Source organism: Odocoileus virginianus, chromosome 18 (assembly GCF_023699985.2).
Source record: "Odocoileus virginianus isolate 20LAN1187 ecotype Illinois chromosome 18, Ovbor_1.2, whole genome shotgun sequence".
NCBI lineage: Eukaryota > Metazoa > Chordata > Mammalia > Artiodactyla > Cervidae > Odocoileus > Odocoileus virginianus.
Genome location: NC_069691.1, coordinates 32,208,309 through 32,219,799, shown reverse-complemented (window position 1 = coordinate 32,219,799; position 11,491 = coordinate 32,208,309).

The window sequence follows — 11,491 nt, the reverse complement described above, 5'->3', positions numbered from 1 at the left end:
AAAAATCATCGCTCTTGGCAAATGGCCCCTTCCTCTTTCTTCAAAATGTATTACCTCAGCCTGTCCCCCTTGTTATAGCTCTTTTTTCTATCTTTGACCCTCTGTCCTCCTCTTGGAAGGACCCATGTGATTACAATGGGCACACCCAGGACATCTCCCCATCTCAAGATTCTTAATTTAACCACATCAACAAAGTCCCTTTGCCATGTAAGGTAACATATTCACAGATACCAGGGAATAGAATGTGGCCATCTTGGCGGTGGTGGGGAAGGGAAAGCATTATTCTATCTACCACAGTGTATTTAACACCAGAAAGCCTTGGTTGGGACTGATTGGGCGAAATCCTTACTGAGTTTGAGATGATCAGTTACTGGAACATACAGAGTAAAATATTTTTTTTAGATGTTGAAGCGGCAGTTGGTAATGCCCAATGAATCCTGGAAATTCACAATCACCTTTGCCTGTCTTGGAGGTTTCCCAGCTGGAAAGGGCTGTCTTCCTGGGGGACTTCATACAAACAACCTGGATTGAACATGGCCCATGAATTTCTTCTCTAGCCTCACAAATTTATATCTTTGGACAAGACCAGAGGTTGTGTTGCCCCAAGTCATGAGGAATAAATTAGGGCAGTAACTCTTAAGTCAGTGGCAAGAGTCATTGTTTCTCAGGATGTTAATCACTTTGCTGTACTAAAAATGGCTTATGGTCAAATTCAAACAAATTTGAGAAAAACATAGCTAAGTTCCAATCTAATTGCACCTATTTGAATCAAAGAGATTTTTCATTTGAGGACCTGTCAGAGCCTTTAATATGATAACAAGCTGTTGAAACCACTAAAGGGAAATGTAAAATATAACATAACCCCAGAGGCTTTGATCTTGAATCTCTTTGCAGCAGGGTACCCAGGTATATCTTCTAGAACTTGGGTTCTATGGAAGAGAACTGGGAAAACAATGAATCAGAGCATTAGCTATTTAGATGATGACGTTCTGTCCAGGGTTGCATCAGGTGATCGGTAATTCAGTGTATGGAAGGTTGTTTATTACTCATCCACTTCTTGGATGTGGTGAAATGTCAGCACCCCAGGGTTTCCATCTACAAAGGCCTACGCTGCAGGAGCAGATAACTGACTCATCTGGTGGGACTGACGAGGACACCACATTCTATCAGAAGCAGAACACCCTGGAGTGCTGGATCTTTCTTCTTAACAGAGGATACAGGAAGCTAGAAAGAGAGGCAAAGGGCCTGAAGAAGCTTTCCCATATATTCATGCCTTTTTATTTGCAAATGATGTCAATTTCAGGTTTAGCAATGAAGTGTATCCACCTGGTGGGAACACAAAGTAATCACTTTTTCTGTTTGAAAATACATCCTGGTAGACAGCATATTTTTCCAGGAATCCAGACACAGACATCAGAATCTCTTTAGAAGACCCCTGGGTGAATCTGAGAGACAGACATGGTAAAGGGGAGAGGCAGGTTCCTCTAGGAGGCATGGGTGGTGCGTCCCACCGCTGGGCAGGGAGCCTTAAGCCACAGTCACCCAACCTACGGTCCTCCCTCTGCAGACATTAACATGATATTTCCATCCTGTCAATCTTGACAGGTAAAAGAGGTGGCAGCTATTAAAACATGCGGGAGGTCTCCAGACCACTTTAACCTCCCTTGAGACTTTCCTGGAACCGGGCCAGTATATTCAATACTGTCTCCAGCTAGTAGTATTTTCCTTGTTTCAATGTCTTTAGCATACAAGGTTCCATACACAGTCTAATGCTCACAGCTGAAGTGACCATTTCCTCCCTTTAGTCACAGTCACTAAAGCCCCTTGTCCAGGGCGTTCTCCTCATCACCTGTATCTTCCCCTGGGTCCTAGACAAGCTAGCAGTGGAAGCCTCTGGGTTCCATCTTGCATCGGTCAGGAGAAGCTGCTTAGGCTGCAGTAACAAACACCCCCACCTTTCAGAGACTTCAAGCAAAAGTGTTTTCTTACTCATTCCACATGTTCATTTCCCAACAGCAGGGGGCTCTGCTCCACTCTGGCCTCAGAGGCTCAGGCTGATAGATCCTGAGCCAATTAGTGCACAGCTAGCCACATAGGAGAAAGAAAGGCAAAGGGTAAACCTTGCGCTGACTCTCAAAGACTTTTGTTCACATTTCAATATCAGTATTTTTCAGAGTAGCTGCAATTTACTGAATGCTTACTCTGGGTAAAACCCTCTACAGCCATTTAATCCCAAGCACAATAAACTTATGAGATATTTATTTCCTCTATTTTTAAAATAAGGGACCAAAGTCTTAGAGAGATTAACTTACCATACCTCTAGCAAGTGGCAGAAACTGGCTTTGATTCCTAATCCAGTTAGCTCCCAAATTCCTGCTTTCAACTTGCCTTCCTCACTAGAGAAGATTCTGTGATTTGTTATTTATTTATTTATACATATTTCTTATTTCTTGCATTTATCCCTTACTACTTATTTATGTGAAAAAGCTTATAAAAATATAACCAGTTACATATTAAAGAAATTATCTTATTGAAAGTGGAAAATTTAAGTGAAAATGTATTATATATAAGCAAAAGGCAAATAACAATTAGTATAGTATATACATTCATCATTGTTATTCATCTTCTGGTGAAGTTGCTAGCATATTTCCATACTCATAAGAAGAACCTTATTCATTCAGCAACTATTTTCCTTTTTTTCCCTGAAACATCTCTTGACAAGTCTCTGAATAATTAATTTTCATTTTAAGAGACTCTTCTTCAGTGTTAGAGTCCACTGCAGATGACTTCTCTACAGTCCAGAAGCTGCTAATCAGTGACCCTGGGCTTTCTGTTTGAGGTCTTTGAATTCATGCTCAGAACCAACAGAATGAATTCACACATTTGTAATGCTCAATGACGTGATTCATTCAGTTAGGCGTTTGTCAAAATATTTGCATTTCCAGAATATTTTTGATGTTTTATGGGGATAATGAAAGCAATTATTTAAAATCCAGACTGTTCTGGAAAACACAGAATATATGGTAATTATAGATTGTAGCTGTTCCAAAACCACCAACAGTACTTCAAAAAAAAAAAAGGAATTTCCTCCTACTGGTATTTATATCTTCTTGGTATAAGTTAACTAATCAACTGATACAGCATTGCCTGGATAGAGGGTTATTTCTCTTCTCACAAGTGAAATTTCTTTAAATTTCATATCTTGTCTTTTCCTCCCTCCCTTACTCTGTCTTTCTCTTCCTCTGTCTCTCTCTTCTACCATCCCTTACCTAAACCCAAATTGTCCTTATAGTTCAACTCTTGGCTATGGGAAAACTAGAAATGATGATTAAAAATCTGATAGCCTTCTGTCTTCTTACAACAGAATTTGAAGTCCTTTCCATAAGGAATTAGGATGGCTCTTTATCCATCCACCCATAGAGGTCACACAATTTCTTTTTAGTAGACATTGGATGGGAATTGTCAACTCACATCTGAATGATGTTAGACTGGAACTGTTTGAGAGAAGAGGTCAGAGCTCAGAATTCTCCTTCTAGGTATGTAAGGCAATATGGAGCAATTCCCAAAAAGTCATGGGTTTGGAGTTAATTCCCAAATCAAAGACTTTGGAGAGGGATTTTGGAAGGAAACTGTTAAAGTTTTGCCTTTGCAATTGATTTGTTCCCACTTTCTTAAATTAATTCAACTACTTTAGAGTTAGTCAGCCTTTCAAAAGCCCTACCTAAAAATAAAACCCTATTATCCATGGGCAAAATTGTTCAATCTTGACTGCTAATTCAAAGGACAAAAAGGCCTAACTAGAAAGGGAAACTTGGGTGGCCTTGGGTGATGTCTCCTGAGTTTACACTAGCTCTTAAAAAGTCTATCCTAGGCTTTCTAAGGGTCCAGTTGCCATAAAATCCTGTAACTGCCCTAGGTATTAGCATCTTTCTGAAAAGCATAGTAAGGAGTAAAAGTAGAACCAACCCTCTAGTGAACTGGGGAGTTGACAGGGTCTCAGCATTAGAGCACAACTCCATGGGCTGCCATTTAGATTTCTTTCTGTGTGAACAGTCATCTCTGGAGCCACGCAGCCCCAGGAGGTAAGCAGAGGGCATGATGGAGTCAGATTATTACTGATTTAAGTTTAAATGGTCATAGCCTATTTAATGAGGAAACAAGTTGCTTTAGAAGTTAATAAATGCATAAAGTCCAAGTATTAGTAGGAAAAGAACATAATATTTGAATGACTATGCTGTCATTAATACAGATAAAAATTTTATCTTTGGATAAAAGTTTCTTAATTTGCTTAATAATGATATATGTGCAAAGAAGCCCATTTTCAACCTTTGGACGCCCCTGCAGTTTGGGAGCCAATGGGGTCATCTGTTGGCCTTTCTCACTTTCTCCTGGCCTTCAGTTTTACTAAGGGCAAGGCTATAAGTTTCTTAGAAATAATGACATCATGTCTTTCTAGTTGCTAGTAGCTTCTTTTACAAGATAGCCTAAAAGGGTTAGGAAATGACCATTCATTTAAGACATAATGCAATAGGTTAACAAATATCCCAGACACACTTTACAGTGTTGTGATGGTGTGGGAGATTGGCACCTAACATCTATCCTGCCCTCCTTCTCGTGGGTCTCCCTGTGCCACAGAAACTAGAAATCTCAAAACCACATTTACAGGACTCCCTTGCAACTAGAGTTCTAGATGTGATTTAAATTGGAAAGCAGACCCAGGCCTGTTTCTTCTGCACAGCATGTAATGAAATAAATCTTCCCCATAAACCAGATCAGATGAATTCTTTTCCCAGCTACTGAACTTAACAGATTCCAAGTTCAACCAGCCTCAGTTCCAACCAAAGAAATAAAAACTGCCTCTTAAAATAGCAAAACACTTTAACAGTGCTACTTAATACTTGGGCTGGTGCCACAAAACAGGTATTCTCAACATCGTGGGTTCAGGAGCAAATAAGTATTAGCCCTTAGGCAAGCAATCAGATAAGAAGAACTGAGAACTTGTAAAACTCTATATCCCAGGAATCATTCTTCTTAGAATCCTAATTTTAAAATATAGATAAAAGCTATATGTACTATGAGGTCAACTGCAGTGCTATTTATAGTTCGTTAAAAGTGGAAACAAGCTAAAACTATGATCATAGGGAGTGTAAAATAATCATGCATTATCTATGTGACTTGCCCATAGCAACACATAGTAGTAGTGTTAATTGCTCAGTCATGTCCAAATCTTTGCAACCCCATGGACTGTAGCCTGCCAGGGTCCTCTGTCTGTGGGATTCTCCAGGCAAGAATACTGGAGTGGATTGCCATTCCCTTCTCCAGGAAGAAGCAACATGAGGATATAGCAACATGAGGGTACGTTTAAGTGACTCTATTAAATTTTAAAATCAAAACAGTAAAGTATTTGTGCAATATGATAAAAACTATGACAATAAAAAATGTGCAAACATGCATAAGAAGTATAAAGTCAATATGCCAAAATGGAAGAATAATCTTCCCTGGGTGCAGAGTCTGGGCAGCCTTTTTGAAATTTCACTCAGTTTTCTGTTTTTTACCCTTAACTTCTTTAATTAAAATGTACATTTTTAAATAGAAAAACAAACTTTTTAAAAAAGCTACCTCTAATGCACCAGCATGAAACCTTTTGTGGTTAAGTTTCTACTGCTGAAATTCATCATTCCCCTCTCCGCCATCATCCAATATTTATTAAGCAGGCCCTTTAATGTCACAAGACTCTACTGCCATGCATTGATTTTTATGATCTTACTGGAAAACTGCTAGGTACATAGAAAGCTATCTGTGCATGGAGTCTGCATGCACATCATATATCACTTTGGACTGCCAGGCAGCAAAGGAAAAATATCATAAACACTCATTTTTACTCCTAGATGGTTGAGTAATTTGCTAAATTTCCTTGTAATTGCCTCTAATTATTCATTACATTACAGTAGAAGTGGGTGGCTATAAATTTTCAATGAAAACAAAATTTAAATATAATGCATCTAAATGCAATGTCTCTGCAGACCCAGGTGGCAACCCGTTTTCCTCATTAGGGAAATCTGACAGACACTGGCAACACATGCTGCTGCTTACTGGGTCAGAGGAGACCGAACCAGGCAAGCAACACGAAGACGTGATGCTGGCTTTACGGGGTGCTGCAGGAGAGGCTCACCACCTTCACTCAGGTAGGAAAGTATCTGGGGAGCTGACCTCTTCTGGGCTGGGGAGTTTCCCCTGCACCCTCCCCTGAGGTGTGTCGTCATCTCCTGGTAATTCAGAGCAAGGCTGGTGATGACTTCATTCATTCATTCACTCTTTCTTTCATTCACAAAATCCGTATCAAGCACCTGGTGCTCTGACTGAGGCAGCATTGAAAACAAGCTGCCTCTGAAGGAGCTGAAGGAAGGCGATCTACAAGCACACACCATAACCCAAGCTATAGACTGTGCCTCCCAGGTGGGGCACACTCGTGACCCAACCCCAGGGCTACCTGAGTTCTACCTATAAAGGGAACTGAAGAGCTTCAGAGAGGAGGAAGCAATGGAAGTGGACCTTAAAGGATAATTAAAATTGACAGTGTATGTGGCCACTATGGAAAACAGTATGGCCATTCATCAAAAAGTTAAACAGAGACTTACAACATGATCTATCAATTCCATTTCTGGCAAATACCCAAAAGAAGGGAAAGTGGAGGCAAAAAAGGGTAATTTGCACTCCCATGTTCACAGCAGCATTATTCACAACTAAAAGGTGGAAACAACCCAAGTGTCCAATGATAGATGAATGGATAGAGATTTTGATAGATCTGTATGACAGAATATTATTCAGCCTAAAAAGAAATGAAATTCTGATACAGGCTACAACATGGATGAACCTTAAAGACACCATGTTAACTGAAATGAGCCAGATACAAAAGGGTAAAATATTGTAAAATATTATATGGTTCCACTTATTTGAGGTACCTGGAAGAGTACAATTCATAGAGACAGAAAGTAGAATGGAGGTTGGCCGGAGCTGGAGGGTAGAGAAAGTGAATTTTTGTTTAGTCAGGCAAAATGAAACAGTTTTGGGCATGGATGGTGGTGATGGTTACACAATAAAGAGAATGCATTTAATGTCACTGAACGGAACACTTAAAATGGTTGATTTAATGTTACATCTATTTTACCACAATTTTTAAAAGTGTTGAGAAGAGGAAGGGCACTTGAGCCACAGCACAGAAATGGGAGGGATGGGCTTCATTCAGGAAACAGGGAGGCAACCAATTTGGCTAAAAGATATTGGTTTCAACAATAATAATAATAACAAGAGTAGTGATCATAAGTATAACTTTTAAATAGCATTTACTATTATGCATGGGGTCATGTTCTACTTCTTTCACTAGCATTATCTCATTAAGTCCTCTCAATAATCCATAAAGCAGGTACTTCCGTTATTCCAAAGTTATAGCTGAGAAACCTGTGGCTGAGAGACGGCAAATGATTTGCTGCATGAGCATCAGCGGCAGGACCTGACTGTGTCCCTTTGCCCCCAGAGCCCACCTGCATGTTTCTGACCCCCGTGGGCAATATTGGAGAAGTGGGTTGGGCTCCTGAATATCAGATTAAAGAATTCAGTAGTAATGAGTAAAAAGAAGTGTTGGAGGAAAGAATTTTGAGCATCAGAATAATACAAAGAGATCTACATTTGGGGAATATCAATACAATGTTGAGAGATTGGAGACTAAAGGGAAACTTGTAATTTTTTCCATTATGTATTAATAATGACAATCTGACTGGAGAGGCTGACGAGGGAAGAGGAGGATGGACAGTGACAGAGGTATCTTCAAGGGCTCAGGAACAGACTAAGTGTGGAGGGTAAGATCATTCCAATATTATTCTGTGGCTCTTAACACTGGGAAGACAGTGTAGCTATGAGAAACAGGAAGCCTGGGGAAGGAAACTGGGCTGGGGAGGTAGAGAGTGTACTGGGGACATGTACAGTTGAAAACACTAGCAGGTCTGATGGCTGGAAATGTCAGAGTGCTGGAAAATGAAGATGTCAGATGTTCGTTTCATAAGCTCAAGCATTCAGGCAGGAAAACCACGGCAGCTAATGTGAGCGTTGGGATAGTACAGCCCAAACTTCCACATTCAAGCATTTAGGAGTTCTCAAGATGCCGGCTGCCTCCCTGTCTGCTCAATCCTGCCAGTCTACACTCTCCACCCATGCACACCAACCCTATCAATCTGCCATGAACAGATAACCAAGGAATATCGGACACTTGAGGAGATCACAAACATCAATAAGGAAGAGCCAGGTGAACAAACACAAACAATGACCCCAGAGGAACTGGTGATAATTCAGTGAACCAAACTCTCCTTCTCTAGCATTCTGTGAGATGTGAGAGAAAACTGTATCCATGAAATGAGATCATGTTTTCATGATAAAAGAACTACCAGCAATCCATAAAGAATTATTTGAAATAAAATGATCAGTGTCATAGTAACAACATTTCAACAGAAAATTTGGAGTCGGGGAAATAGTCCAGATAGCTGACCAAGTAGTTAACAAACACTAAGACACAAGAAGAAACCTAGATTTCCAGTCCAGGAGGATGAACCTCTGAGCAATCAAAGATATAACATACAAGTGAAACTTCATGAGTCTCATGTCAAAGGAGTCCAGTTAGTTTCCAGGATGAGGAATAAAAGAACCACACCTAGATACAGCCTCATAAAACCTCCACACCAACACTACAGATATCCTGAAATCTTCCAGAGCTGAAAAGATAGACCATCTTCATGGATGCCATGGGGACGGGAGCCCAGAAGACAGTGGAGGCCACATGTGAGACACTCTCCCTGTAAAGTTACCTTTTGAAGGCCTGCCTTGGGCAGCACAGTCAGTCCCAGTGAGCCAGAATTTACTTCCCTCCCACGGCTGCCCTAACTTTCAGGAGAGAACTTATTTGTAAAGCAGTCCACGTGGGTCTGATGCTATCAGCAGGACAGTGATCAGGGAATGAAAGAGTCTCTCCTCTCATTATGTCCCCCAGCTCTGCAGAGAAGGAAAGAACACTGGCTCAGTGGAAATGGGACACTGAGTCACTCAGTGTCTGTAACTAGGGTAAGGAGAGAGTAAGGAACCGAGACGACCTTCCAACTGAAGGGTGGGGAGGTGAGAGTGCCCTCTGAGAAGAGATGCACTTGCATTTCAGCTGAGCTTCTCACACAACTGTAATTTCCTGTTCTTCTGCCTCCTCCATTCACTATAAGCTTTGGGAGAGCAAGGCCTGGATCTTATCAAGCTTTTTTTTCCACCCTGCACTTACCCAGTCCTGGTGCACAGTTCAGTAGATGCTGAGTGGCTGTCTGGACCAGATGCAGGAATGGATGAATTTCTCCTTTTGTTTGACAGAAAAGGTGACAGTGGCTGCTGGCTGGCCATGCCTCAGGAAAGTAGGCACCTTCTGCTCCATTATTAACAGAAGCTCTGCATAATTGGGCTCTGTTGTCACTCCTAACAACAGAGAAGACCATTTTGCCTGTCACCCTTTAGAAAAATTGTGAATAATAAGTTCATATGGATTATTAAAACTTCACTTCTAAGAGAATTACACAGCAAAATATTTAAAACACAGCATTTTCCCCTCATTGCTACTGTTCCTCAGATGGCGTCTTTCATTCCCGCTTCCAGGACTGTCTTTCTGTGGCTGTTCCTCAGTGTCTTTGCTGAAACTGTCTTCTTTGCCTGTGGCTTTAACATACACTGACGCTCACTAGAAGGGTTTCTGCTTAGGTGCACAATCTATATGCCAGCTTGGAAGCCTCATGTGGGACTCCTCTGACTACTTGACTTCTACCACTGTGTCCCATGGATCCTACAACCCACTCATCATCCTCATTTAAAGCCTAAATGCTGCCTCTGAACCATCTCCTAAAGGGCATCCTATACATACAAGTCCAGTGTCCTTCAACTCACAGACAAACATTCACCTTGTGTAATTCATGCATGTTACTGGCCTCTAGCAGGAACTTCAGTCTACTTTTCTTACCTCCTCTTTCCCTCCATGTGATCCAGACCACAGTTACTGTTGCTTGTTTGCATCCCGCAACACCCAAGCTCCCTGGAGTGCTGCTCAAGGTCACTTCATCTGTAGTAGGAAAGGACTCTCCCTTGTTTCACCCACTTTGTGCATGAACCTGCCACAACCACTGTCTCTATATTATATTAAATGCTATAGTCCTATGTTTTTTTTTTCCCCTGCTGAAATCCACATATTCTTATGCTATGATTTAGCAATATCTAATGGCATAAGGATGCTGTCTCCAGCTGGGTCTCGGAGTTCCAGCTTTTAGTGAGGGGGCTGTGGAGGGAATGGAGAGGGGGATCATCATTGTACTGTCTCTGGATCTTTGCACAGTCTGAAGATGAATGGCTCATCCAGAGATAACTGGATGGCTCACAGTAACCAAACTTGTAAGAAATTAATGTATAAATCAGAAAGCCAGTGCATTAGTTTATAATGACAGATAGAATTCTCTTGCTTTCTTTTTAACAAAGGTTATCCCTACTTTTGAGGGATCCACCTTTCCAGAACCCAGTTGCCTAAAATACCAAGGTAGGAATCAGACACTTGATAGAAGAGTATGTAATCAGAATGAAAGGAACTGAACAATCTCGTGCAACATTTCTATTCAGTTTCTGAAAGGCCTGGTGAATTATTCCTGCCCTTCTGACAAAGTTTATCCAATCAATGGCTGGACAATGTGAGTTCACTAAACACAGAGCCTTTCTCCCTTGAAGAAAACTAGACAGCACCCTCAACTCAGGTTGCCCAGCTCAATTTTCCCCACGGTCTGCTGATATCACCACCATTGTGATTAACTTAGGAAATGAATTCTTAGAGGGCTGTGTTTATCTTTTATATGTGTGTGTTGGAGGAGGTGCAGGGAGATTGAGGGTGGTCTTCCATTCAATCACCTAAATTCAGAGTTTGGCTGGTTATCTTTGTATTTCACCATTATAATGTTCAAACTGCATATTCATCATGTTTAGAATCTGCTGATATAATCTCTGAATTTCTGTCAGTGGTTGTCAAAAACAAACCCCGCAAAAACCTCCGAATTTCCAGATCTAGAGTTCTAGTCCTATCTCAGCCACTACCGTGCTGTGTGACCCCTCTCTGTGTCTTCTGAATAGTATCAACACCAAAGGAGATAGGACCAAGTGATCTCTAGGTCCTTTCCAGCTTCATAATTCAAGAATTTTACACCTGAGACCAGTGCCCTCTCTTCAAAAACCAAACAATCGCATAACACAACGACTCCTTCATAGGTCTTAGACATGCAGCAAATGAAAACTTGCACTGAAACTGATTGTAGAAATCAGAAAAGAAGCAATGAGACAAGGATAAGTGTCAAGAATCGTCTCAAAGGACAAGTTTCTGGTCTCAACTGCAGGTCTGTCTTAGGTTCCAAGATAATTGGGGGAGGAGGACAGAGGGGTA